This window comes from Triturus cristatus, chromosome 3_1 (assembly GCF_964204655.1).
Source record: "Triturus cristatus chromosome 3_1, aTriCri1.1, whole genome shotgun sequence".
Lineage (NCBI taxonomy): Eukaryota > Metazoa > Chordata > Amphibia > Caudata > Salamandridae > Triturus > Triturus cristatus.
In genome coordinates this window covers 702,619,533-702,639,505 of record NC_140583.1, presented here as the reverse complement: position 1 = coordinate 702,639,505, position 19,973 = coordinate 702,619,533, and positions in this window count along the sequence as shown.

The following is a 19,973-nucleotide window of genomic DNA, read 5'->3' as shown; positions in this document are numbered from 1 at the left end:
TCAGGGTATTACATCGTTTGATGTGTATGTGACTAGACAAAAGCGTCAGCTCGTATCCAGTTAGGCGAGCACTCGTAAGGTGCTGTGTTTTCGTTCTGTTTAGTAAAGTATCCACTGCATGTGGCACCATGACAATGAGAGTGTTATCCAACACCACTCCAGCAGACTGTCAAATAGAAATTGCTGCTGCTGCTGTCGCTTTGAGACAACTGGGCAATGCTTTAGCCACAGGATCTAATGTAGCCGAAAAATAGGCGCATGGCCGCTGTTTGTCTCCAAATTGCTGTGTTAAAACTGATAACGCACAACCTTCTCTCTCATGAACATAGAGCGTAAAAGGCTTAGTGTAATCTGGGGCACCCTTGTCCGGCCCAACAAACGCCCCTGCAGGACCCTCCGGCGCCCCCGCTCGCAACCCAGTCCCCCGCCCCCCGCCCACCCCAGCCGGTCCCCAAGACCTGGAAGCTCCACCTCCACCGACGAACGGCCGCGGCGAGAACCCGCCGGGTCCAGACCCACCGAAAAGAATGCATGCCATGACACACCGCTCTACGTGCCGGTGCACATCCCACCCCAGGACAGAAACCGATCTCCCCAATGCATCCGTCCAAAGACCAGCCTCCACCTGAACCACCCTCTCTCCCAGCTTTTCGGCTGGGAGTTTAGAATGCATGATAGAACTTCTCATTGCCTCAGTATCTAGAAGAAATGGCTCTGAAACACCCATTGTAGTGACATTAACATAAGGTCCATTTTGATCTACTGGGATTGGCACAACTCCCTTACTTTGTCCATGGCTGTCCTAGTTAGCATGAAGACTTTCATTCTCGCCTTCAATATAATGGTCTTCACTGTAATACTGAGTAGACCTCACATTTTGCTGATCAAAGTAGTTCATGGAATTGGGAGAAGGAAGGGCACGCTGTTCTTGAGTCAACACACCTCGACCTCTACCTCTGTTTGCTGACTGGAGGCCAGCACGACCTCGTGGAGCCGGTAATGCTCCATTGCGCTGTAATAAAACCAGACAACTATTCTTAAAATGACCTTCCTCTCTACAATAGGCACATTGATTAGGTCCTAACAAAGGTCGTGGAATGTATGGCTCAGGTTTTTGACACAACCTCTGAAACTGCGGAGGCTGTTGAAATTGAGGCTGAGCATAACGAGGAGGATAGGCTTGTTGCAAGAGAACCTTTGTTTTTAATTCATTCGTCTTTTTCTCTTGCTTCTCTTTTTCTTCTTTGTCCCTATTCTCATAATATTGCGCAGTAGCCAATATCTGGGCAGAAGAAGAAACAGCCCATGAACTTTCTGAATCTTTTAATTTGTGTGACAGCTCGGGAAGCAAATTGAATAAAAATTTGTCCACAAATAATCGCTGCCCACCCTCGGTAGCCATGTCTTGACCACTGTGGTCGATAAATGTCTCCTCAAAACGAGTAAAGAAATCAGAGACACTTTCATCTTTCTTTTGTGTGCATGCTGCTAGTTTATCCCAATTAACTCTCAATGCAGGCATCATAGTTTTCATTAAGGTAATAATCCTACCAGGGAGTTCCGAGATCAAAGCGTCAGGCTTTGCGCCACCCACTTGATTTCTATCTGTAGTAGTTATAACATCCCTAGTAGCACCTAGTTCCTGCGCGTGATCTTCTCTACGAATCTTAGCCCATATTGTCTGTGGGACTACATTTCCCACTAGCATATCAATATCTGCTAAGTTCATGATACAAGCATCAACTGTCTGTGATAATTCTTTATAATAACCTGCAGGGTTTTTACGAGGATCCGGTAGAGTCTGCTTAAGAGCCAAAACTTCAGATCTCTTCCAAGGCACATGTACCCATATACGTTGGAAATGAGCAGGAATAGGTGCATTACCACCTACTCCCGCTACCGCCTCCTTCCCTACTGGAGGAACTTCTCTCATAGGATAATTTTTCAACGTCAGTTTAACCGACGGATCAGAATCAAGGAAAGCCTGAGAAAACAATAAGGATCTATAAGAAATAAGCGTCCTTACAGCTTCCTCAACCTTAGAACCCACAATAAGTCCTTTATAAAAATCAGTCTGAACATTTAACAGGTCTTGTGGGATCGGACTCAAACTCACATCTTCCCATTCTTTAATGAGAGTGTCGCACATTACATTAAAAACATATCTTTGCGTAGGCGCATTCCATTGCGAAAAGGTAGGCATAATATCAAGTACACTGTATTGTGGACCCTTCTTGATCCATCTACGTGCAAAAGAGTCCAACCTCTCTCGTTCTTCAAAATCTGGGAACTGACTACGGGATTGCCTTCGAGCAAAAGCCAGAGACACATTTAAAGCTTCAAAGAAAGGAGATAGAATACCAGTAACAGTGTCTGTGAGACGCTTACGCACAGATGGAGAATTAGACATGAGAATTGGAGACAGAGTATTAGGAGAACTGACAGGAGAAGAACTGATAATTGCAGGAGGAGCAGAAGGCAAAGGAGATCTAGGATCAGGAGATGAGGGCAAAGAAGTTGAGGCTAACGGTAAAACCGGCAAGGGCGGTAATACTGGAGGAGGCAAATGCGGAAGAGCCAGAACAGGCGGAAGTACCGCTGGCGGCTGAACAGGCTGTAACGGCTGAGGTGCATTAGTACTTTGTGCATAGGGCGGAGGCAACCTTAATAAGTGGGACATTAGGGGATCTTCTTCTATATCTTTCTTATTATCAGAAGGAGAAACAGGCAACACCGGATAGCATTTATCTATCGCCATACGATGTTGTCTTTCTGAAATTTCAGTCGCATTGTCAATTTCATCATCTTTAAACTGTTGGGCAGCCTGTGGTAATTGTCATACCCTGTGCATTCCTATCTCGTTTTGCTTGTTTAATTTCTTTCTGTTTGGCTTCCTTACGCCAAAGGCGGAAAGAGTCAAACATTGCCGGCCGGGATTTTCTTTTGAATAAAACTGCTTCCATATTGTCTAGCACATCAGGATCAAAACTACCATTCTCTGGCCATTTTAGAACACCATCTTTCTTCGTGTATCGGGTCCATGTCTCGTTAAAGGCAATGGGGCCGATACCATGTTTTGAATAGAGCTCATATGTGGGAGTTCCAACCGAAGGAATCGGACAAGAGTCCTCAAGTCGGGAATCCCTATTACAACCAAGACAACAAATTCTTCCAAACTTAGTCAGACCAGGCATCTCGAGATGTCACCGGACTGTTCACAAACTTCAAGGGAGTAAAACTCAGTTTACGCAGCACAAATGCACTAACCCTCTGCTTTGTTTATTGGAATAGACAAATCTAAGAACCAAAAGGAATCAACAAAGAACAAAATTGTGGGCGCGACCCACGAAAATACTTAACTAAGGACGTCTTCTCCCACCAACAGAGGCCCGTCTATCGTCTCGCCTTACCATACCTCATCAAAGGAAGGGCCAAAGCAGGGCGGCAGTCAGGGCAGCGGTCTTCAGTAGCCGTCAGGAAGGAGTAACCGCACTGCAAAATACCTTCGGACCACTTTCGACATACAGGGGTCGCTTAATGTGGCTCGCGACCCCTCCGGAATTTTCTTGCGGGGTTCCTCACGACCTTCGGGCAGAACCGGTACCACTGAAGCCGCCCCACGTTGGGCACCAGTTGAAGAACCAGAACTTTTGGGCCTGGCGGCGCAGGGTACGCCCAAGTCTCCGGAGTTCTCCTGCTTAGCTACACAGAGACACGGGACACTCTGTAGGCGTTAGAAGATAAGATTTATTTAGCTGCAGCTAGTACAGTTATCCTAGAAGTACACAAAGTAGGTTCTCAGGAGACTGCCACTTCACACTGTGGCGCACAATCTTATATATCCCATACGTAAAATATACATTAACCAACTATACACCCAGAGTACATAAAAAAGAGCCAATAAGGAAAGTTCGAAAACAAGACAAAACCAGTAGGAAAGGTTTGAAAACAGAAGTGTCAGATGACTCGAAGAAACCTCTCCTCAAACTATGTTTGTCACACCTCCCTCAAGCTAATTTATTAACGGATTTGTAACTAACTTGCAGGTGGCGAGATACGTTTGTGTGTGTTGGAGGACAGTTGTGAAACGAGAGAATGTTAGCAGGAGACAGTGAAGGCCAGACGATAAGTTAAGGTCAGGAAAGAATAGTGTGAACCAACAGATAGTTGAGACGGGGATTAGGAAAGCCAGACAGGGATTTGTGTACTCGGCTAGTTCTAACACCAGCTTTGTAAATAGAGGCAGAAAGCGTATTTCGACACCAGGCTGCAGAAAAAGCTGAATAGACTTTGTTCGCTGTGCTGCCTGAGTGATGGCAACACAAAATGGCGGCGTAGCACAAAATGGCGGGTCGATTCGATCGTGATCAAAAATCGAAGTTCCTCAAACCGAGCAGGCCCATTACGATGCTGCCATGAACTTTACGGGCCGCATCATAACCGTCCCCTTAGTCGGTGTGACCTACGTGCATGGCTTTCTAGTTTGCTTTTAGTGCTCTTGTATGTTGTGCTTATATAGACATTGAACGATTTTATTTGTGATTGAAGTACTGCTGTATATTCTAATCTCATATCTATCTATCTATCTATCTATCTATCTATCTATCTATGCACTTTTTCTATCAATGCAATGTTTCTATCTGCCTCTATCTATTTATCTATTTTAACTCTATTCGTCTATCTAGGTCATGATTTTTGTCTTTTTTCCCAAAAATAGGCAACCTTCTTCCACCAGAAGATTGCAGACATCCACAACAGCTTCAACACCCCGATCGACCCGATCGCGCCAGACTCCACCCCCACGAACACCACCTAGACCAACCACCTGACCTCCTGGACCAACGTCAACAATGAAGAAACATGCAAGGTCATGAACTCCATCCACTCGGGATCACCCTCAGACCCATGCCCTCACCACGTGTTCAACAAAGCCGACGCAACCATCGCACCCCACCTACGGAAGGTCATCAACGCCTCCTTCGAGACAACCACATTCCCGGACAGCTGGAAGCACGTCGAAATCAACGCCCTCCTCAAGAAGCCCAAGGCGGACCCAAACTACCTCAAGAAACTCCGAACCATCTCCCTGCTCCCCTTCCCGACGAAGGTCATTGAGGAAATCGTCAACACACAACTATCCCGGCACCTCGAAGACTACAACATCCTGGACCCGTCCCAGTCCGGGTTCAGACGAAACCACAGCACTGAAACAGCCCTCATCGCCGCCACAGATGACATCAGGCGCCAACTCGATAACGGCGAAACCTCAGCCCTCATCCTCCTGGACCTCTTGGACGCCTTCGACACGGTCTGCCATCGTGAGGAAATATGAATTTTTATGATCAATTGTGTCCCCTATCTAGACCCCAACGGCTCCATGTACATGCTACAAGTACATGTATGTTCCCTCCACTTCAAGCTATGAAGACGCAAATACAATTGTGTCCAACGTTAATATGTCCTCTTTCAGATCTGCCATGAATGGGTCAGATATTCCGTTCCTAAGTATGCCTTGCCACCGTCTTTATATGGTGTACTTTTCACGTTTTTCAGCTCTGGCAAGTTAGGCCCTGAATTCTGCCATCGAGCCTTTTCCTGCCTTCTGCCTCTGAATGCTCCAGCCTGGACCTGCATCTGTATCAATGACCTTTGTCTTACTTCCTGCGCGGCTAACGGTGCCTGGCCCGGCTTGTTGCCTGCCAAAACTGTATTCAGCCTTCAAGTTATCTGCTTCGCTCCTCGAGAAATACATTTCTGCCTGGAGAAGGAGGAATTTAAACATGACCCATCTGCAAAGGAGAAAGCCTAGCCTTTCTGTCTCTTTTTGTGTGATTACAAAGCTCACGTCAGTGAAAAGCCCATAGCCCCCGTGCAAGACTTCAGCAGTAAACGAAGAAATAAATGCCACATCGGCTCTTGGTGATGAGCAACCTATGTCACAAATCAGTCCCTGCTCCAGACATCGGATATCAGATAATACAAGATGTGCTGGTCGTTCTGACACTGAAGGCCTCACTCACTGAAGGCCTCACTTCCAGACTTGTCCGGTTGCATAGCAACCCTCCCCACGTCAGTTACACGTCATGCTCGAGTTGAGCACAAGTAAGGCAAAAGTTCCAGTACAATTCCAGCAGATCACGCAACCCCCTCCAGGTATCCACCCACACATGACAAATTACCCATTATCATCAAGTGGACGCCCACATGGACGCCCACCTTCACGCCTACTTACACGCCCACATGCTCTTATCTCATTCTCTCTTGCTCTTTTGCTTACGTACAATTGAGAGATGTATATATACTGTACTCTGTGAATAATGTTTTGAGAATATTGAGAATACTTTTGAGTCCCTTCCAGATCCTTTGTGGTGATGGTAATATTCTCCCTTTGACTCGAGTTATTGGAATAAAGCCCTTTATGAACCTGATACCACAGACTCAGCCTCTTGCTTTATGCATGATCCTATTGATATTCTGAAATACATAGAGCGTAATATTTTATTTACCACATAATGGCGCCCGAATAGGGTCAATCTCTTTCCCCACACGCCGGAGATGAGGGTCCAGTTTTGCCCCCTTCCATAGCCATGACGGACTTCAAGCGCGCACGTCGCGGGTCTTCCCGCCAACTCCCTCAGGCCAACGAAGGGGACGGACTGCGACCAGGCATCCAGACGAGGCGGTGAGGAACGCAGATTGTCCTACCCAGAGCCCACCTGCGAGAGAGCTGTGTCCGAGGTATACAGAGGCCCACCAGATTCCGAAGTTCCGAAGTATCTAAGTCACGAGTCGAGTCCAGTCCAGTTTGGTCTAGTCCAGTCCAGACTTCCGAGGCTTTCCGTTCCGTGCTTCCCGGTGAGTACCGTTGCTGGGGACGCATCTAGACGTGCACATTGGTTTGTGCCGGTCAAGACGGGTTTGGGTACACAGGCCTGGTCTGCACTGTTTTAGCAGTGTATCTGTACTGTTCAGCAGTACATCTAGTATTATGCAGTTAGCTAGTTTTATTCTAATTATCGTTGTTCATTTTAAAATGTTTTAATGTGTTTTAAATGTCGTGGTATGAGTGATTGTTCGATCTTCATTATTGTGTTTATTGTAATTATTGTGTTCAAGACCGAGTAAGATTAAGTAGCAAGGTTCAAAATGCCGTTATTTTCAAAATTAAGACAGATAAAAACTAGAAAAGGGATACTCGAGGAAGCTGTTCCTATTCCACCTAGGGACACTACAGGGTACTTTATGTACCATAAACATGGCCTAGATGCCGTATTATATCTTGATCTATGGGTGGACTACACCAAGGATTTAGCAGAGAGTCAGAGATGGCCCGCTGCTGGGACATGGGATGCAGATTGCATCATGAGAGTAGAAGAAGCATTATGGAAAAAGAAAGCCAGACAGTCACAGAAAAATGCCATTGAATTATGGCGTAAAGAATAGCATAGACGCATAGAGAAAGCGCTCAGAAAAGAGGATAACAGTAGGGAGGATTCAGACAAAGCCCGAGAAAACGTATTAGTTGAGGAAGGTATCCGAGTAAAAGCAGAACAAGTAGACAGACAACGAGACACTCTTATGAAAGAGAAAATGTAGACCAGCTCGGAAGGATGCCATTGAGTTTTGGCGCAAGGAGTCACATAGGAGGACAGAGTAAGTGTTTCACGAAGCAGAGAGAAGTAGACTGGAGTCTGGAAAAGCCAAGGAAAAGATGTTACAGGAGGAAGTGGAGCAGGTAAAATGAGCGCAGGCTGACAGAGAAAGAAATACTGACGTTGCTGGTATTTATCCCGTCCTTTCAGAGGACCTAGCAAGAGTGGCCCCAGTAGAAGGACCAGTTAGAGTGCCACCGCAAGTACCACGATACATATAATAATGATATAGTAGCCCAAAGGTTCTTGAGCCTCCCACCAAACGAACAGCGCATAGCTGGTGTTTTCATGGTCCAACATTTGATTACGTTGTTAAAAGGGACTTGAGAGGGGTGTAGCTAGGGAAATAGCAACACCTGTGATTTGATGACACCCCTAATGTACAAAGTGTTAACGAAAAATAATTAGTGATCCATTAAGGGTTTAGCTTGAGAAAAAGAATTGTGGGTATTTCGAATTTGCAAATTGTTCAAGAATACAGGTTTGTGTTCTTGGTGGTCCAGTGAGCCAATGTGCTGGGTCAAGTCGGTAAGATTATGACCCCCTGAGAGCAAATTGTATGTAAAAATAATTTTTCAATTGTGCGAATTATTGCAGTTTTTATGGAATTGAGTAGTCTTTTTGTCTTTGACAGCTTCAGAGTGAGGAGAAGGTGGGGGCTGTGTAGAGCAGAATGTGATACAGAAATCGGAGACAGATTCTGACCTTGTAGCCAGTGTAGGTGGGGGCCGGTGAGAGGAGCAGAACAGAGGCACTGCTTAGAAAGCTTCTCTGACATTGCATCTGTGTAATGCCTGCAGCCGGAGAGCCTTGGGGGCCAGGAGTAGGAAAAACAAAAAAAGATGGCTGGCAGCCCAGGCTCAGGCCGCGCTGAGGGGCTATTTTTAGCTTCTCTGATAAGACAGGGCAGCTGAGAAATGTAAGTCGAGAAAGATTCCCTTGTTCTATTCTGTGCAAAACCAGTGCCCCGAGGAAATGTCTATGGAGAAGATTTGTTTTATTTTTTAGCAATTGTTATATTGCTTCTGGCCAGAAAGTAAAATGTTGCTCTTGCTTGGAATTTTAAGGGCTATATGCCTATATAAAAACGATTTTCAAATTCAGACATTTTTGAATTGTGGCCACAAGCTGCCACCAGTTGCATTGGATAAATGATCCAGTGGTTACGGGTCTGTGAGGAAAGATGGGAGATGCATCTTCGACTAGGACATGAGGGTACATTGTGTACAAAGATGCATAGCTCATTTTTATAAAAAAAAGACAGGTTCGTGTGTTCTTCATTTTTGATTATTGTTGCTGATCCTGTGTGTCAGACTTCACACGGTGATTTCAGCTGCCAGCTGGTCATCATTGGGATGACCCACTGTCAGTTGGGGGTGTATAGGGCAGGTAAATCAATTATTGATTATAAGCCTGACAAATTAAGCAGGCCAGAATGTTCGCCTCTGAGCTGTAGGTACTGTAATTGCGCATCGCTGCTCATTTATATATGTTAGTGCAATTGTCTATGCTTTCTGTGCTTGGTATACTGATGGCTTGGCATATGTATTTTATATATGTTTTGTTTTTGTGTTGTATTGACCAGTATGTTTAGCATTAATACAAGTTCTCCTGGGCGTTACAGAGATGGTCATGACGACGTAAATCTTTGCGCTGCGCTTGGCTGGAACTTGGTCACAATTACTAAATTTCACAGACATGATATTACCTTTATCATGCTGTCAAAATAGCAGACAACACGTTATCAGTGTATGTCTAATTGGTATTGGAGATGAATAAAAGAAGAAAAAAGTTATGCAAGACTAAAATATGTATCACGACTGCCTTTCTCTTATAGACAGGCAGCCTCGGTCATATGTTTCCAGATTGGACATTAAGGAACCATTATGATCTGTGCACTCGCATCTTAACTCTTGAAAGGCCTGTTTTAAATAAGGACTGCCACCCCAGAGTGACAAATGAGGCTCGGTATTTAGGGTAATGAGAAAATATCTGACAGGATTTCCTTTTTAAAGTTTGCTTTAGTAAGCTCATTCTTGTAAGTGGTGGCCCCAAAAGTTGACTTGTTTTTAAATTAGGCTATTTATTGTATAGGTGGAAATTATTGCAAAATGACTGATTTCTTTAGCAGATAAATTATTAATTATCAACATTACCAACTGTTCTTAAACTTGGTTTTCCGAATATTTAGGTAATTTAGCATTCCTATTAGGGCCTCCTAGCATTAATATTGACTTCAGGTTGGTGTAGGTTCATGTAATAGGGACATTTGCATATGAGATGTCATTTGGCCAGCTTATGAGCTAACACAATGAGGTTTGTACATTAATTTGAAGGATTTCTCGCCGTTTCAAATACGCTGTGTATCTCCTATAATTTTGCTTACGCCCAGTAGCTACACACAGGGATTAATAGTGTTGACAAGACACAGGGTTTGATAGTGTTTGACAGTAGTGAAATCTGTTTCAGATTTCCTCCTGTCAAAAAGGGGGGAAGGAGGAGAATATTGGCTTTCTGCTGGCCCCTGAGGAAATTCGCTTCCCGCTAGCCCCTTAAGAAATTAAGCCCCTTAGAAATTAGCCCCCTTAGAAATTAAGCCGAGGAAATAGGTATGGTGCTTTCCCCTTTTTCTCATGTTTTATTGTGATCTTTCAGGGGAATTAGTTGTGGGCACCGGAACGTATTCAATTGATTTCTGGTTTTTCACAGCCCAAGACACAAAAGGAGGTACGTGCATTCATTGGCCTCACTTCATATTGCAGGCAGTGGATTCCCCAGTATGCTTACATAGCCAAGCCCCTGATACAGTTAACGACACAGGAGGCAGTTTCTACTAAAGTCCTCTCTTGGACACAAGAACACACTGTGGCATTTGAAGAATTAAAGAGAGCTTTATGTCAAGCACCAGTTTTAGCAAACCCTGATTACAACAAATCGTTTATGCTTTTTGTGACAGAGCGGGATGGAACAGCACTATCTGTCCTAACACAAGATCATGCAGGAAAACACGAGCCCTGTGCTTATTTTTCTAGTACATTAGACCCAGTAGCACAGGCTTTGCCTGCGTGCCTAAAATCAGTTGCAGCAACGGCCTTAGCCATAAGACAAAGTGACTCGATAGTGCTGGGCCACCCTCTGACAGTACAAGTACCACACGCAGTAGAGGTTCTCTTGAACCGGACACAAACACAACACCTGACTGTAGCTAGACTGACAGGTTATGAGTTGACGCCATTTCAACCACACATAGAGATCAGACGATGCAACATACTGAATCCTGCTACCCTTTTGCCCTCCAGTACAGAAAGCGTTTCACCACACGACTGTGTTGAAGTAATACATACCGTGACTAAACCAAGACAAGACTTGACAGACGTTGCACTCCCAGACCCCGACCTAACACTATAAGTTGACGGCTCATGCATGAGGACAGGGGCGGGAGAATTAGTGGCAGCATATGCAGTGACTACTGATACTGTAATAATAGAGACTAAAAGAATAGACATATTGTCAGCACAAGCAGCAGAGCTCATCGCCCTGACACAAGCGTGCATAAGAGCTAAAGCACCTGAGAGTAAACATTTACACCGATTCTGTGGCGAGAAAGAGGTTTCTTGACCTCTCATGGGGCCAAGATACAGCATGGCCCCCTTATTCAAGCCCTACTGGAAGCAATACATTTACCAACAGCCATGGCTATCCTAAAATGTAAAGCACATACTAGAGCCACAGATACCATTTCCCAAGGCAATGATCTGGCAGACCGAACTGCTAAACAGACAGATCAGACCCCACTAGACATGACAAAGTTACAGGTTCAATCAGTGTCCAACGCCATGACAGTTAGGGATCCTTCCAAGGATGTACAAGACATACAGACACATGCTACTATGGACGAATTAAAGAAATGGTCGGAACAAGGAGGGGTACTGACTGATCAGGGTTGGATGAATAAGGGCAAATCCACATGGTTTCTTCCTGATTCGATGGTACAAGTGATTATAAATACCGCACATAGTCCTGCACGCTTAGGAGAGAAAGCAATGATAGATAGCTTACAGAATATATAGTTCAACAAGCACCTGCGTGCAGCAGCGAAACAAAAGGTCAGAACATGTATGATCTGTTGCCAATTCAATCCAGGTAAAGGCATTCCGATGGAACAAGGTGGATTCCATCCACCTGACCACCCTTTTGAAGTGCTCCAAATGGATTATATCCAAATAAACAGATGTAGAGGTTACAAATATGTCCTGGTACTAATGAAGCAGGTGTCCCTTCTGTTAGGGTATACCTGGAAATTCCATTGTGTGCGACATCCTGAAGCAGCAGGCCTTGTAGAAAGACATAATCGGACATTAAAAATTTGCGCAGACAAAGGTGTAGATTGGATGGTAGCCCTGCCGGTTGCCCTCTTTTACATGCGAATGGTAGCTCATTCTAGAACAGGCTTATCTCCCTATGAAGTGGTCTTTGGTAGACCACCAAATATGTGGGGCACTCCAATGCCTAAAAGATTACTGATGTTGATAGTAACATGCTGACAGATTGCCTGGCTTCCTTGATGTCTGCACTACTCTCTTGTTGTTCGCAGGTTGCTGCCGCCTTCCCTGACAACACCCAGGTCAAGGGACACTCCATCGCTGATCCGGAACTTTGATAGATCAAGCCCTATTAAGCCGAGGTGGGACGGAAAGGATGGATACATCATTGCAAACGTTACTTTGGGAATAACTGTACTTTCCAAAAGAACACTGACTGCTTGGACTTTGAGCCCCCTTTTCTAGAGGAGACTCCCCAGCAGGAGTTAAACTCAGATCTAAAAAGTCAGAACCCGTTTGATCAATTAAGTCCACTAGGTGGTGAAGCGGTTGAACATGTATTCTGGCTTGCATAAGATCTTGGACAATAACATTGATGGAGCAAGATAAAAAGCAAATACTGTAAAATATTACGTGGTAGATGTATAGTGACTGATTTTTCTATCTCTTCTGTGCATCACGATAATATGTATCAGCTTAATACTACATGCTATTTTTCCTCCTATTGCCTCACTCTTATACTCCTCCACTAATGATACCATAAAGCACACATTTAGTGATCTGCCATCCCATGAGCTATCATATCGACTTGCCTTACGCAACAATACCTTTATTCAGATGCTGCACCATTCACATCAGACTAGCAATGCTACAGACTGCTGGGTCTGTGGCCAACTTCCCCCGTATCAAAAGATGAAGGGAGTGTTGCCTCTTTTCCCATTTCCATTCTCCCATAATGGTTCTTGCGGAGCATGGTTTGCCTTAATGACATCCATCAACGGTGATGCCAAAGAATGTCAAGACAAGGAGTGTAGGGGCGAGTGGGTATGGGGTAACTTGAATAAAGTCATGAACAAAGCATGTTTCCCAGATGAAGAGGAACTTCCCCAAATGAAAGGTACAGATCTAGAAAATGAAGAGTATCTGCAAGGAAATGTGACCCTCGACTTTATAGTGTTGAATGTCAAGCCCATACACAATTTAGGTCCGCCTTCAATTACAGTCCTGCCAGTAAAAGGGAACTTGTGTGTCAGAAAAGAAGGCTCAGTACATTTGGGGCACAGTGAGTGTGATACTATAATAGTATTCAAAGACAAAGGAAAGTCCTATTTCAGAGCATCACGACACACCTACTTTATTTGTGGCCAGACAGCCTATGTGCAACTGCCCTTAGACTGGGGTGGGACGTGCTACATATCATTTCTTTCATTCCTAATAACGCACCGTCTGTATACAAAACAATAACAAGGCTCCACAAGATTGCCCAAAGCATACATCAAGACCCAGGCACGTGGACATGGTCCGGTTGGCTCTGGGGATTAATATCGGCTTGGGGATGGAAAGTGTTGACCGTCTGTGGGTTGATACTATTAATAATATTCAGTTGCTGCCTGTGTCTACAATGTGGGCCAGCGATTTGCGGCCTGTGTGCCACATCATGTATTCCACGTTCAAGTTCTCATTCAAAATCCCGGAAGAAGAAAGAAGAGCAAATGATGTTACATGAACAGATTGATGGATTCCTGAAGATCGATATTTCATGAAGGGTCCGTAGGGGACAAGGAGGGAATGAGGAAATATGAATTTTTATGATCAATTGTGTCCCCTATCTAGACCCCAACGGCTCCATGTACATGCTACAAGTACATGTATGTTCCCTCCACTTCAAGCTATGAAGACGCAAATACAATTGTGTCCAACGTTAATATGTCCTCTTTCAGATCTGCCATGAATGGGTCAGATATTCCGTTCCTAAGTATGCCTTGCCACCGTCTTTATATGGTGTACTTTTCACGTTTTTCAGCTCTGGCAAGTTAGGCCCTGAATTCTGCCATCGAGCCTTTTCCTGCCTTCTGCCTCTGAATGCTCCAGCCTGGACCTGCATCTGTATCAATGACCTTTGTCTTACTTCCTGCGCGGCTAACGGTGCCTGGCCCGGCTTGTTGCCTGCCAAAACTGTATTCAGCCTTCAAGTTATCTGCTTCGCTCCTCGAGAAATACATTCCTGCCTGGAGAAGGAGGAATTTAAACATGACCCATCTGCAAAGGAGAAAGCCTAGCCTTTCTGTCTCTTTTTGTGTGATTACAAAGCTCACGTCAGTGAAAAGCCCATAGCCCCCGTGCAAGACTTCAGCAGTAAACGAAGAAATAAATGCCACATCGGCTCTTGGTGATGAGCAACCTATGTCACAAATCAGTCCCTGCTCCAGACATCGGATATCAGATAATACAAGATGTGCTGGTCGTTCTGACACTGAAGGCCTCACTCACTGAAGGCCTCACTTCCAGACTTGTCCGGTTGCATAGCAACCCTCCCCACGTCAGTTACACGTCATGCTCGAGTTGAGCACAAGTAAGGCAAAAGTTCCAGTACAATTCCAGCAGATCACGCAACCCCCTCCAGGTATCCACCCACACATGACAAATTACCCATTATCATCAAGTGGACGCCCACATGGACGCCCACCTTCACGCCTACTTACACGCCCACATGCTCTTATCTCATTCTCTCTTGCTCTTTTGCTTACGTACAATTGAGAGATGTATATATACTGTACTCTGTGAATAATGTTTTGAGAATATTGAGAATACTTTTGAGTCCCTTCCAGATCCTTTGTGGTGATGGTAATATTCTCCCTTTGACTCGAGTTATTGGAATAAAGCCCTTTATGAACCTGATACCACAGACTCAGCCTCTTGCTTTATGCATGATCCTATTGATATTCTGAAATACATAGAGCGTAATATTTTATTTACCACAATCGCACCCTAAAAACACGCCTTCAAGAAGCCGGGATCCACGGGAAAGCCCTCAGCTGGACCACATCCTTCCTCTCCAGCAGAACCCAGAGAGTCCGACTCCCACCCTTCCTATCCAAAGCCACCGACATCATCTGCGGCGTCCCCCAGGTATCATCACTCAGCCCGACGCTGTTCAACATCTACATGAACCCCCTCGCACAAGTGGCCCATCTGCACAACCTCAACATCATCTCCTACGCCGACGACACCCAGCTCATCCTTTACCTCACCAAGGACCCACACACCGCCAAAATGAATCTCCACGAGGGAATGAAGGCTGTCGCCGACTGGATGCAGAGCAGCCGTCTGAAACTGAATTCGAACAAGACGGAGGTCCTCATCCTCAGACCCACCCCCTCGGCCTGGGACGACTCATGGTGGCCGACAACGCTGGGAACGGCACCCACCCCCACCGACCACGCACGCAACCTTGGATTTGTACTCTACTCCTCCCTCTCCATGTCGAAGCAGATCAACGCCGTCTCCTCCTCCTGCTACAACATCCTCCGCATGCTACGCAGGATCTACAAGTGGATCCCTCCCGAAACAAGGAGAACTGTTACACAGGTCCTCGTCAGCAGCAGGCTGGACTACGGCAACGCACTCTACGCAGGCATCCCAGCCAAGCACCTGCGTCGACTTAAGCGCATCCAAAACGCCTCCGCACGACTGATCCTCGACGTACCAAGCCGCAGCCACATCACCCCCCACCTGAAAGACCTGCACTGGCTCCCCGTCGAAAAGAGGATCACCTTCAAACTCCTCACCCACGCACATGCACACAAAGCACTCCACAACGCCGGACCAGCCTACCTGAATGCCAGACTCAACTTCTACAGCCCCACACGCCAGCTCCACTCAGAAACCTCGCCCTCGTGGCTGTCCCCCGCATCCAACGAAAGACCACCGGCGGAAGATCATTCTCCTACCTCGCCGCCAAGACCTGGAAAACCCTCCCCACCCACCTATGGCAGATTCAGCACCTGCTCACCTTCAGAAGACACCTCAAGACCTGGCTCATCGAGCAGTAGCGGCCCCCCCTCAGCGCCTTGAGACCCTCATGGGTAGGTAGTGCGCTTTACAAATTCAGTGATTGATTGATACTTCTTTCAAAAACAAAGGTGAGGATTTACAAGAAACTGATGCATCTGAAGCGATGCGCAAGTTTCCCTAAGCCATCCTGCTATACTCTTGCACCACCATGGATGCGCCGTATTTACATACGGCACACCAAGGTGCAAGGATTGACAGATGCGTCAGAAATTCTGATGCATCTGTTGGCCCAAAAGTCACGCATTGCTGGAGTTGTGTCGCAAGCACGATGCAACTCCAGCAATGCATGGGGAGGACAATAGTCATTGAACTGCATCCCTCCTTACGTCTGCTTCAAGCAGGTGTACGGTTTTGATGCAGTGGCATCCTGGAAGTGGCGCAGTGAAATCTTGTAGATTTCACTGGGTCACTTCTACGAGGCTTTCCTGCGTGGGAATGCCCAACCTGCATACATTATACCTGACGCAGGTACAATGTGATGCAGGGCTTTACAACGTGACTCATCTCCCTAGATGCGTCACGTTGTAAATTGGCTGCATTCTTTACGCCGCCGCTGTGTCACAAAAGTGATGCAACTGCGTCGCAAAAGTGTTGCAAGGGGCTTGTAAATCTGCCCCAAAATCTTCTACAACCCAAATCCCTGGGCTCAATTACATTTTTTGTTCTCTTCTGATGTTTGTGAACATTGGAAGTAATTTTAAACAAATGTGTTTGGGTAGGGTTTTTTTTTTAACCTGTGGATTATTAGGGGTCTCTTCCCTCACCCTACCCAAGGGCAGATTGTTTATTGTAGCTACCTCCACTGTGCACAAGGGTGGTGATAGCATGTGCCCCCACACACCAACCTTGCCCAAGAGTAGATGGATTTTGTTTTAATTTAACTGTGCTTGCATTGCCGGGGGTGGGGATAATGTATACCTCTATACTCCAAACTCATTTTTTTCAACAGCAAGGGAGGCTTGAAAATAAAAGCCTGAACAATAAGAATACAGTGCTAGGACACATATTAACCGCTGTCTCAGCGCTATGTTCTCTATTGTGAAAAGTGCTCAGGAACAGCAGTTTATCTGCCAGAGCACTGTAATGCAATTGAGTAGATAACTCTGGGAAGGATGAAAACAGCACAGATCAGTCTCAGCACTGTGTTCTCGATTGCGAATATAGAACTTTGACAATTTTCTCACCTGTTTAGACAGTGTTGTGACTTATAAAACTGCCCTTCAAGCCAGTGGCATGCACCATGGTGAAGACTATGGTAGTGAAAGAAGTCTTTCACCACTGGAAGGGCAACTCATGTAAGCACTTCTATGCGGAAAAAAGATTGCTTTATCCAATTAACTCTCCAATTATTGTGTTTAACGTAAGTTTATTCATCAATATATTGCAGATGATGAAATATCCATGCTTTTACGTAATTATATCCATCATTGCAAAAGACATGTGAAATCATCCATTATTCAATTCACAGGAATTTTCAAAAACATTCCCGATGCATTTCAGGAGGTAATCCCTAAAAAGAGAAATAAAGTACTCTAAAAGACCCTGAGGCAGAATGCGCAGAACTGTAAAACGTATCGTGATGGATAATAAACGGTGCTCTGTGAAAAACATGCAGAGGGTGACGAGGAGTAATAATTATGCGCGAGGTGACCGTGAATCGTGAAAAAACAAGTGCTGAAAAATTGTGCTGAAAATAAATTCAAGTTTGTCCAAGAAGCTACGTGCAGTGATAACTTTCGTGTTTGTTATTGTATAATGGTGTGTGAAGAGGATCGTGAGAAAAGCGAGTAATTAAACAGTGCGAAAGGACAATACAAAAGAAAAATTCAGGAGACAATTCACCGTGTGAATCTCATCATGTGAATGAGAATAAAAACAGAAACATTCAGTGTGTGAAACAGAACCAATTTACGACTAAGTTCATAATTCCAGTAACATCGAGCGTTATCGGTATAAAGCCTCATACCTGTGAAAAAGCTCAGAAAGAGCGTGCTCCATGCAACTGCTTATGCGGTGTAAATGTATGTACCGGCATTCGTGAACCTGATGCAAATATAAAGAGAACCGGAAGTGACCTGCTCTGGTTAGAAACAAGTGAAAACGGACGTTCGATGAACGCTGGAAATAGGAAAACAGACTCGTATAAGGAACCAGTGCATTCTAAACAATAAACTGAAGAAAAGCATGCTAGAAAATCTTACCAATGCTGAAAATAAACTCATGCAAGGAAATGATAAACCAGAAAACCGTGTTCTAGAAAAATCATATCAACACAGGTAATACAATGTGATTGGCAAAATGAGTATCAAGCCCAGTTACTAAGACCTGTAGTGTATGAATATTGGTGCAAATCAATAGAGTAAACATTTCGACATTGTCAAAACGTAGCATTATAATACCTGTGAAAAAATAAACATTTTAAAATACCATCATATTCAAGAGGTGTGTGAGTTTCATAATATTTACAGTACAATCACGAAAAACAACTGGATTCCAAAGTTATATATCACTGAGTGTTCACAATGCAAATGCTTATAGATAACAACTGAATTCCAAACGTTCATTAAGTCCATTAGAATGCAGCGAATTCAGTTTATGTATCCAATACAATTTGCGTTGTAACAAAAAAAAATTATTGTCTCTTTCTTCTTTTATGGCAACTTGTTACAAAATCAAGTATTTAATTGACTGATGTTATGATTCATGTAAGAATAGTGTACTGCGACAATCGATTTTTGATTCTTCAAGCGTATATTGCTTTTATGTTCAACCAGGCGTGTTTTAATTTTTCGTTCTGTCTTCCCTACGTTCGGTAATCCGCATGGACATTCAAGCAAATACACTACATTGCTTGTATCCCAAGTAGCTGTCACTTGCAATTTGATCGGAGTCCCTTGGGTAGGATGCATCAAACTGGTGCCTCTTATTATGTTGTTACAACTCCCACAATTATGGCACGGGATAGTACCTGTGTATGTTTTATGATTACGATTTGTGTTCCTCTGTAAAAGTTGCTGCAAATTCTTTATACGTTGGTAAGCAAAGATAGGAAACTGTTGAAATATTCCTTTAAAATCCTTTTCCGCCTGTAGTAAAGGCCAATATTTTCAAATGATTTGTTTGATTTTTTGACTTCTGGTTGAATATTTGGAAACAAATACCATCCTTTCATCTTTTTTCTCTGTGCGTATTTTGGGTTTGAGCAGATCTGTTCTGTTTTTTGATTCAGCTCTTTCTTCTGCTTGTTGTAAGATGAACTCTGGATATTCTTTGTGTTTGAATTTCAAAATTATTTTCTCTTTGTTCTCATGGTATAATTCCTCAGATGACAAGGTGCGTTTTGCTCTGAGTAGTTGTGAATATGGGAGGTGTTTTTTCAGGCTCATTTGATGGAAGCTCGAAAAATGTAGGAAATTTTTCTGTCTCTGGGCTTAGTAAACACGGTCATTATCAACTTGTGATCCTGTATGGTGATCTCAACGTCTAAAAAAGTTAAAAAAAAATCTTATCCAAAGTATGTGTGAACTGAACACGGTCATCAATGGTATTAATCTCACCAATAGCCTGAAGTAAATTGTTCTCAGGACCTTTCCAAATTAAAAATATATCATCTATGTACCTGTGGTAGGTGATCAAATTATCTTGCCAGATGGTCTTGGATAGGATGTGGTCTAATTCAAATCGATGCATGAAAAGATTTGCATACGTAGGAGCTGCGCAATTGCCCATAGAGTCACCTGAGAGCTGGGTGTAGACCGATTTTGCCCGGTGAAATAACTATGATACAATGTAAAATGCATTAATTCTCACAAGAATATTTTAAGGTCTTCATTTTTCTCACTTTCTACAAGAAAGGATTCCATCGCCTGTAAACCTAAGTCATGTGGAATAGAGGTATACAAGGAGTTTACGTCAATAGTACATA